Here is a 9,692-nt window from a genome sequence, read left to right as displayed (position 1 = left end):
GCATTACCAGCATGGTGCTCTAACCTGCTGAGCTAACTCACCTACCTTACAAACTGTTGAGTTTCCATGGATTTAAGAAGAACTTACATGATCTCACCACAATGAAGATTTGATAAAAGTGCTAATATTCCATTGTTTTTCAAAACAACATACATAATATTTTATTTTCCAGAGATTTTGTATTTTGAAGTGTTGGTATTATTTTTTAACCATTTTTAATTTTCAAGTGTTGATTGTATGTCAGAGATATTTCTTATTTTAATGTATTAATTTAATTTTTGAACCATCTTTTATTTGTAAGTGTTGATTTTATTTTATAGCCATTTAGCCAAGCCTCTGTAGAACCATTTGTCTCTGCTAATGACATCTTCAATACAATTTTTTGATCCCAGGCTTAGTTTATGGACTGTAATGTGAAATTAGGCACAAGTATAAGTTTGACAGTTTGTTCACCAAGTTACTGTGCTCTCTGAGAGGATCTGTGGTTTAAGTATTTGACATTGTTTTATGCCCATCGTTGATATTAGTCTCTAACAAAATGTGGATCATCCACCAGGAACACTGCAAAGAGCCTGAGTTTCTGTAGTGTAGTGGTTATCACGTTTGCTTCACACGCAAAAGGTCTCTGGTTCGAAACCAGACAGAAGCAGATTTTGCAAAGGCCAACAAGGGTTCTGTGGTGTCATGGTCTGTTCTCTGAATCCAGGCATCTGAGTGCAAACCTCAGTTGAAATTTTTATGCTTTGCATCTCACATCATCAACTTTGGAACCTCAAACTGAAACAAAGCAGAGAAGTTCAGTTCCTGTACTGTAGTGGTTATCATGTTTGCTTAACACGCAAAAGGTCTCTGGTTCGAAACCAGATAGAAACGGTTTTTGTAGGTTATGCATCTCTTGGGGTGCAGTGAGACAACAAGAGCCTTCCTCTTCCGTGATGGTTCATTAGCCAATCGACTTCAACATCGGCTTCTTTGAAATCGAAGCTACTTTACTTCAATTACCAATTGGCAGTTCCATGGCGTAATGCATGTGTCAAACTCAAGGCCCGCGGGCCACATGTGGCCCCCCAGCATTTTATAGGCCGATGATTGACTTAATATAGGTTTTGAGCAAGAATTGACTACAAACTACATTTCAACCAAAGGTTTGTAATGCGCTTCCTAACCAGACGCTCCAAAGCGTCCGGTCCGTAACTCTTCAACACGCCGTCAGCTCCCGGTCACAAAGACGCATTTAGTTCAGAGACCATGAGATGATATTCAGAAAGGGTTTTTAAATTAATTGATTTCAGTTGCCTCTGAGACTAAATCTTTGCGTAAATCTATAATGTCTGCCCATGTAACTTGTTTTTATTATTTGTTTGCTTACCTTTAAACGCTGATTTAAATATTGTAATTTTTAAACTGAGCAGTACAGCTACACTTGAGTTTCCATGGAAACTCAAATGCAATATTTAAAACTTCAATACATAAAATCAGTTATTTAACAATATGAGGTGTTTAATTTATTTTTAACATTGTATTTTTATACATTTATGCTAGGGCTGCCCAAGTCTAGTTTTCCAGAGCTGCCATCTGCAGCTTTAGATGGATTCCTTCTCTAACACACCTGGACCATTGACTCATTATAAGCCTCTGAATGAGGGAAGTCAACCTTTTGTCTGGGGTGTTTTAGCAGGGATGCACTCCTGATTTGTACCGTCAATGTGGCCTGTTGAAGGGGCCAATATGCTGCAGTGGCCCTCGGTGAAATTGAGTTTGACACCCCTGGGTTAGATCGAACTTAAAGAAAACACGGCAACATTTACCAAACAACTGGCATTTTAGGTATTTTACATTTAACCTATTTTGTTTACTCAAATTAAAAAAATTAACTTATCTTTACCAGAAAGTGAGTGAAATGTTTACATGTTGGAAAAACTATTTCCCAACAAACATGGGTCGGCACTTATTGTATCGTTTATCATTTATCACTGATAAAAATTTAGATTTATCATCATAATAAACACCATTATAATAGCTTTGCTGTTTTTTCCACTGTTTGTTCCTTGAAAGCATCAATTAATTCCAATAAATTTGAGGATAATGCAGATTAATGACATAAATATTTTTCATGTGATTGGAGTCCTAAAGGAAGAAATGTGAGCTGTGTTTGTGTTTGTGGGGCTATAACTGATGTGACAGTTACCGGAAAAAGACAAAGTAAACACTTCTATTGTTCTTACAATTATACTGTAAAGTATTAGATCTTAAAGTACAGGAATAGATTTATAATAATTCAAACTCTTAGAAAGAGAAAATCTAAAATATTTGGGCTGAAAAATAATAATCTAAACAGACATTACAGTAATGTCCAATTCTTGGTTTTACTTCAGTTATCGGTTCAATTCCCGGCTCCTCTTGTCTCTGTTTTGAGCCAGATATTGTAATAAATGTCACATCAGCTTGAATTATATCATGAGATTGACTGAAACCTAAAAGAGTCGACCTGACGGGTTTAATGAGATTCAGAAAATGGAAAATCAGACTTTAGTTCCTCAAAACATTTCTTTGTTCTGCAGTTTCTGCATAATCGCTTTAGAAAAGATGTTTTTTCAGATGGCGCAGTGCAGCCTGGACGCATCGTTACTGTATGAGATGGTGAGACTCTGTTTGTGTAAAGGATGCAGGTTTCTGATACTACACTGCGTGACACTGAATTTTAGGGCAACAGGATATGCAATCAATCGGAAAGTTCAGTTTGTGGTCACATTATGCAAATCTGAGCGTGTCTACTTTTCAAACCAACATAAATATAAACTCATTAAAAACCAGGCTCAGTTAGTGGCTCAAACTGCTCCACTAACTTGCTCCTGGCCACATCAAATTTCTCTGGATTCATGGATTAAATCTTTCTTCTTTTTTTTTTTTGCTGACTCGGCGCTGCGGATTTACGCTGCTTTTCCAAAACAGACAGAAAAGTGTGTCAACGGGTCACGAGCAGAGACGTCCTCTGTGACGCAGACCTGATGATACGAGTTATTCTGTCAGTTTTATTTGAAATAATGAAAAAACTTCCAGCAAAAAAAACCACAGCGTAGTTTCAGAAAACCCTGCACATCGATGAACGACTTGCTTCTGAACGCAGCTCAAGTCGGCTAATTAATGGATCCAAACAGAAGCTTGTAGTTAAATTTTGACCTAAATTGAAACATTTTGGTGTTTTAAAATATTTAATTTTGGACGGGCTTCGTCGCGTTGCTGTGACATAAAGGGATTCCAAAGGTTGTAGGTCTCTGCAAGTTTTACCAAGTCAAATTTAAGACTTTTAAAGACCTTTTTAAGACCATAGGGGATTAAATTTAAGACCTGTAAGACCAGTAAGTCCACTAAATCTCTGACTTTAAATGTAGCCGTGGCAGTGACTGCTTTCTGGGGAGCGTTAGCCGCGCTGACGTCTTTTGGTGGCTCAAACTCTACAGATTTTCTAGAGTTGCTGTTGAACCATAATAAATTTAAGATTGACCAACATATTCGACTTGTGTTGATTTTGATCCTGGTGCTCATCAAAATGTCATGTTTGTCACTGGTTTCTCAATTATTGATTGTGTTTTTATGATGTAAAATACTTTGAACTGCATTGTTGCTGAAATAAACTTGATTTATTGACTGATTGATTGATTGACTGATTGATTGATTGACTGATTGAAGCTTAACCCCTTTAGTGCCAAACATTTTTTGCACAAAACTCACTTAGCATCAGAGAAATGAGTGAAAACAAAAATCATCCAGGCAAATTTTAAGTGATGAAATTTGGACTTAACCTGTGACAGATGCAAAAAAAGCTAGCTAGCAATGCTATATTAGCATCTCGTTAGCGTTAGCCTCAACTGTCTCCAGATACAGAACGCTATGAAGATGTTTGAGGGCGACTCAAACTTTTGCCTGACATAAAAGTAAAATATCTGAGATGAAACGGTCTTACCACAATAAAATGTAAGACCTGTAATTAACATATTTTAAAAATAATTTGAAGACCTTGATGAACAGGCCTTTCGTAACAAGCAATAAATAATTTAATTGGATTAATTTCCATTTGCATGATTTACAATTGTTCTAACCAAACTCTTCATTCTGGTGTTTTGTTCTCAACTTGCTTCTTTTTTGAAGGACAATTTTGTTTCTTTTTGTTTAATTTTATTTGTTTTGTTCATTTATTTTGTGCATTTAAAACGTCTTCCAGTTCCAGTGTTAAATACTCATTAGAATTTAAAGTTTATAGATCTTTGAGAATGTGTTCTTGCATTATGTCATTAAAATGTTCTCAAAACAACAATATCATCGTTTATCGTCCAGCAGAATTTATTATTGTGACAGGCCGATTGGTGAACATCAATTTAAAAGTTTAATAATATAAAAACTATATGTCCCCAATATACAAAAACCTTTGTATGTTGTTGATATGCATTTTGCATAAAATCACAATTTTTGACCATAAATGTGTTTAAATCATGCAGAAAACCAATTAGTTTATTTCTGAGATAGACTAAAGAATCGTCTCTTACTGATGTATTTTCCTAGATGAGGCAATTTCTCCCCTGATGCCAGAGTTTAGAAAACCTTCACACCTCAGCGGGATTCACACCCACAACCCACACAATAACAGAGAAAACACAAAGGAAGGAGCCACTTGATCTTTAAAGGCGGAACCAGGAAAACCTGGACGGCTGACGGGAAAAGCGCCGTTGGTACTTACCAGGAGAGAAAAGGCTTTAGAAATGAGTTTTAAAAGACGTCTCCCCGTTTACGTAATGAGGGGAAAATTTTACATGCAAATTAGATTTTTCTCAACTTAATTTCAGGTGAGCTGATATTTTATATTGTTTTTGTTGTTGGATTATGTAAGTGAGGCTCGGTCCAGTTGGCACCGATTAATAAACAGATTAAAGTCCCACATGAATACATAAAGGGCTGCTCTCCATTCGATAGCTGACACTGAATCACAGCACAAACGCTGACATTGATCTAGATAACCATAACTGTGCCACAGCCAGGTTACATAACATTTGCACTTGGGTTGCTGCGAGGTGAAAGGTCATCGTTGCAAGAAACTGTGGCGACTTTTTGACATAAATCAGCAAAATATGATGCCAACAAACTGAAGCTAATTTCCATCCAGAGGTAAATAATTAGGCGAAACGTCACGCAGTGACATCACGGCTGATCAATGTTGATCTTTTGCAGGTTAGTTTGGATGCACATTTTAGCGTTTTGATTTTAAACAAAAACAGAACGTTTTTGATTGATGCCGTTCGTTTGCAGGTCAGTTTTGATGCATATTTTAGGGTTTTGTTTCTAAGCAGTAATGAGTTTGCAGCTGAAAGCAGAGAAACTCTCCTTCATGCTAATTGTTCTCTGAACCGTAACAATAACCCCCCCACTTTAACTTGTAAGCAGAGCCGATGTGAACGTGGTTTTTTTTCCTGCTAGGGAAATAATCAGTCACTTCCAGTTTTTGACTCACCTGGGATCTGATGCGCAGGCGCGGCAGCGCGCACGCGCACACACACACACACACACACACACACACACACACACACACACACACACACAAATAGGTACAGAGAGGAAATTGTACATAGAAGTGTAATGAAAATATTTTTATACACATGGATAAGCAGTAATATTAGCCGTCACACCTTGAATGACAGGTAATTTCCTCTTTGTGTTGTTAACAGTAAACACGGCAGACCAGCGTTGACCTGTGTGTGTGTCTGCGTGTGTGTCGGTGTGTGTGCTGGGGCTTTTTGCTTGTCCTAGATTCTTGGAGTGGGGGCGGAGGGTTGATAGTATAAAGGGCCGAGGCGCTCCAGCATCTTCACTACAGCACCTGCAGACAGGTTGGTGAACACTCAGCAGCAGATCTGCTTCCTCCATCACCTGCTGCTCTTTTAAATTTTTTAAACATTTCTGCTTTTTCCTTTCAGCTGAAACGTCTCTGCTCTCCACGAACGGATCACCATGCAGCTCGACAACGCTACGATTCTCTCCTGCCTGCGATCGGCCGCTGCCGCGCTCGCCGTCCTATTTCTGATTGGCTGGACCGGACAGGTGGTGTCGCACCCCGTGCACCAAGTGCACCTCTCCCCGCCGCTGAACGACCCGAAGACGCATGAGGACATCGGTAAACTGTCGGCGCATGTAAGTTCACACAAAACAGAAGATGGCGGATGTTTTCTGAGTGGCTTAGTTTGACCAAAGGTGTTTATTTCTGGTTTTTAGGCTCAGAGGAAAGAGCTGGAGGAGGACACCAGCATCAGGCTGATGCCCAGAGTCAACACCGACCAGGTGAGTCTGGTTCCCATCCAGCTAAGAGATTTCCATCACAGCTGAACCTTTACTGAAGATCTCCGTCTCCTCCAGAACCACATGGAGATCTGCTGCCTCCACGCCAACATCCTCAACTTCTACCTGAACAACATCCTGCACAAATACAGCGAGGAGCATCCCAGCATGCACAAGCTGCAGACTGACCTCCACCGCGTCAGCAGCGACCTGCAGACCCAAGGCTGCGTAAGTCTTCACTTCTGTCATAAAGCTGCACAGGAAGCGCTACAGTCTGAGGCTAGAACTGTACTTCATATCAGGGCTGAAGAACCAAAGCAAAACTGTCTTTTTACTGTCACTGCGGTCGATTCTGGCGCTGATAGCGACTCCCTGCGGTTCGCGCTCGCTGACAGGAAGACCAAACTGATAACCCTCTGAATCTTCCTCTGTCTGCAGAACGTCACTCACTACCACAACCATCGCCACGCCGTCGAGTTTCGCAGGAAGCTGGAGAGGGTGAGTTCATGATTTCAGCCCACTGTCTGATTTTATTACGTCTTTAAAGCTGCCTGGGTTTTATTACTGCAACAGAAAGAAACTTGTATCAAAAATAAAAAAATAGAAAGATTGGCGATAATTTGGATCATCAACATATTAAATAAAGTTCTTATTTAGCTCCTTTATTAATTGCTAAATCTTTCCAAGTGTTTTTACTCTGGTTTCCACTGTAATTATCTCACAAGAAGTAAAGAATCGATTGATTTGTTTTTGGAAAATTGAAATGAAGTCTTGGTTTCTGTTTGGATTGTTAGTGTCTTCTCTTTATTTGTTTTAATCAAACTTCATTTTGTTTCTTATTTTGTAATTTATTTGTGATGTTTTAGTTGTTGTGAAGCATTTTGGTCAGCAGAGGTTTTATAAATGTGCTATGAACTTTGACTTGACCAGAAACTTGGAATATGACAAAACCTACAAGAATCTTGTCAGGAATCTATGGGAGCTTAAAGTTGAAGAAAAAGTTCTACCTCCACTGGCAGATTATTTCCTTTATAACGTGGGAAAATGTCTTTTTAATGAAATAATCTGACTTCATATTTACTTAAGCTCAAACAGCTTCCTGAAAAGTTGGTTTTGTATTTTTTTTTCCAAGTCTACTGAGATAATTTGCACTAAAAGCTAAACCAGAAACACTTCGTGAGATTTTGAGTTTTTGCAGTGAAACCAGAGGAATTGATTTTCAGGTTTTTGCATAAAGGCTGAAAGTTAAAATTTATTACAATTTACTTTTCCATCAGCCTCCCAAATGTGAAAATTATGACATTGTTGTTAAAAAGTTTTGAAAATAATACTCTAAAGAAAAGTTTATACCGTTAAAGGTCCAAATCTGAAAACCATTTAAGAAATCAAATTAAAATCCATGTGTGGATTTAGTTGTTGGCTTTAAATTGAGTAAATAAATGTTCCTTTTCGTCGTTTTGTTCAGATGGAGGGCGAGCGCGGCATCAACAAAGCCGTTGGAGAAATCGACATCCTCTTTACGTACCTGCACGATTTCTGCAAGGAGCCCCAAGCCGCCGCCAACGCCACCGGCGCCGCCAGGACCTGAGCCCCACTGCTTCCCTACAAACATATTTATTTTATTTAAATTTTTATCGCAGCAACTTTTGTACTTGTATTTATTGGTCTATTTAATTGCAGATCATATTAAATTTCTTTTTATTGTTACTCATAAAATATTTATACGTTTTGGTCGGTTTGTTGTTGAATGCCGGAGCTGAGGAGGTTTTGGTGTTCATTTTGATTTTGCCATTTTATGGCTGATTTTTAAAAGTTACAGTATTTGAACGTCAGACAACTTGGTTGTGCTCATTGAACTGCTTGCTATAAGTTTTATTGGAAACTTTTTTTAAATAAAGAATAAATACTTTGATTAAAGCTTTGTAATTTGTTTTTTATCTCCACACAGAAACTATCAGTTTATCGCCAGAAAGCACTGATGGGTCACTTTTTATTTTATTTAACTTATAAAATTGTTTTGGTTCGTTTTCTTCTCACTAAATCACACATGGTGAAAACATGACATAAACGCAAAAAGCTGCAAGGAAAACTGGATAAATGAGTCAATAAATAGCTGAAATAATCAACAAAAACAGGATCAAATCAAATCTTCAACATCCAAAGACTGAGGGGAGTTTTAAAAACTAAGCTCAAAAATCATCATAATAGTTTTTATTAAATATATTCAAACAAACTGTGAGAATTTCCCATAATATCCGACTAGCAGCTTCATTTCCAAACACTGTTTCAGGTGAAGAAATCTTGGAAAACATCAGCTGAATTGGCTGTGAGTGAAAACTGCTTCACTTCCTGCTGGAGTCGACCGACTTCCAGAACCTGAATTTAACTGGTAGGAGAAATTTCACCGCAACAGAAAAAACCTAAAATATTTAGTATTTCTGTAGCCTTTAATACGAATGATCAGACAATATTACTGGAAAGAAGAATGGAGTCATCTGTGAACCAAGATGGCTGCTTTTCTTAGCTTTTCCCCAGAAAACCCCAGAGAAGCAGGCGGATCGATGCAGGTCGTGATTATTTTAGTCACCATCTGCAAATGATTCTGATGATTCATCAGATAAAATAAGTGGCACATTTTGCAGGTTTTTATAAAATTAAATAAGCCTTTTCTATGCAATATCAGAAATATATTAAAATACGGAAATAAAGAATTATTAACTCCTTTTTAAATAAAAAAAGAAACATTTTGTTGGCTGAAATGCCACAACGTGGCTTTTCTTCAGTGAATTTGAACTGTGTGAATGTAAAGAAATGGAGGTTTGGCTCAAACATATTGAATGTGAAATATTTTGAACAGTTTGTTTTTTTGTTTCAGCAAATGGTCTTTTACTGAGTCGGCTTGGTTTAGTTCACAATTAACCAATTACTAAATAATTATAATAATTTCTTCATCATGATTAATTGTTTCAGCCCCAGATTGAGCTGATATTGTCTCGCCTACTTCAAGTCGTCAGTTCGGTTCTATTGATGCTCTGAGTCAAGTGGATGAAAATGAAATGTGGTTCATAAATTTTCACTTTAACAAAGGAAATAATGTTTGTTTTTATTTAGGTTATTTTTTACATTAAATATTACTTCTTGTAGTGAAAAGAGAAGAAATGTGGATGGAGTTTGTTTATTTATCCAAATGTAAATTTTATGATTCTGACCAGGAACGAGACAGTAGATTGAACCGAGTCATCCTCCATGTTCAGATTGTCCAAAATGTAAAACCATTAAAGCCCAGGACAAACCATTACAGACAAACCATTAAAGCCGAGGACAAACTATTAAAGCCGAGGACAAACTATTAAAGCCGAGGACAAACT

At 37.6% G+C, this 9,692-nt stretch overlaps 1 non-coding gene across 1 annotated transcript; it reads left to right on the top strand.

Annotated features, from left to right (window-relative positions):
• Positions 1-800: 800 nt before the first annotated feature.
• On the top strand, positions 801-873 carry trnav-aac (transfer RNA valine (anticodon AAC)). Its single transcript has one exon. It is a non-coding gene; the product is annotated as a tRNA-Val (tRNA).
• Positions 874-9,692: the final 8,819 nt, after the last annotated feature.

Source organism: Poecilia formosa, unplaced genomic scaffold, assembly GCF_000485575.1.
Source record: "Poecilia formosa unplaced genomic scaffold, Poecilia_formosa-5.1.2 Scaffold588, whole genome shotgun sequence".
In the NCBI taxonomy this organism is placed as follows: Eukaryota; Metazoa; Chordata; class Actinopteri; order Cyprinodontiformes; family Poeciliidae; genus Poecilia; species Poecilia formosa.
This window is presented reverse-complemented; position numbering and strand designations above follow the sequence as displayed.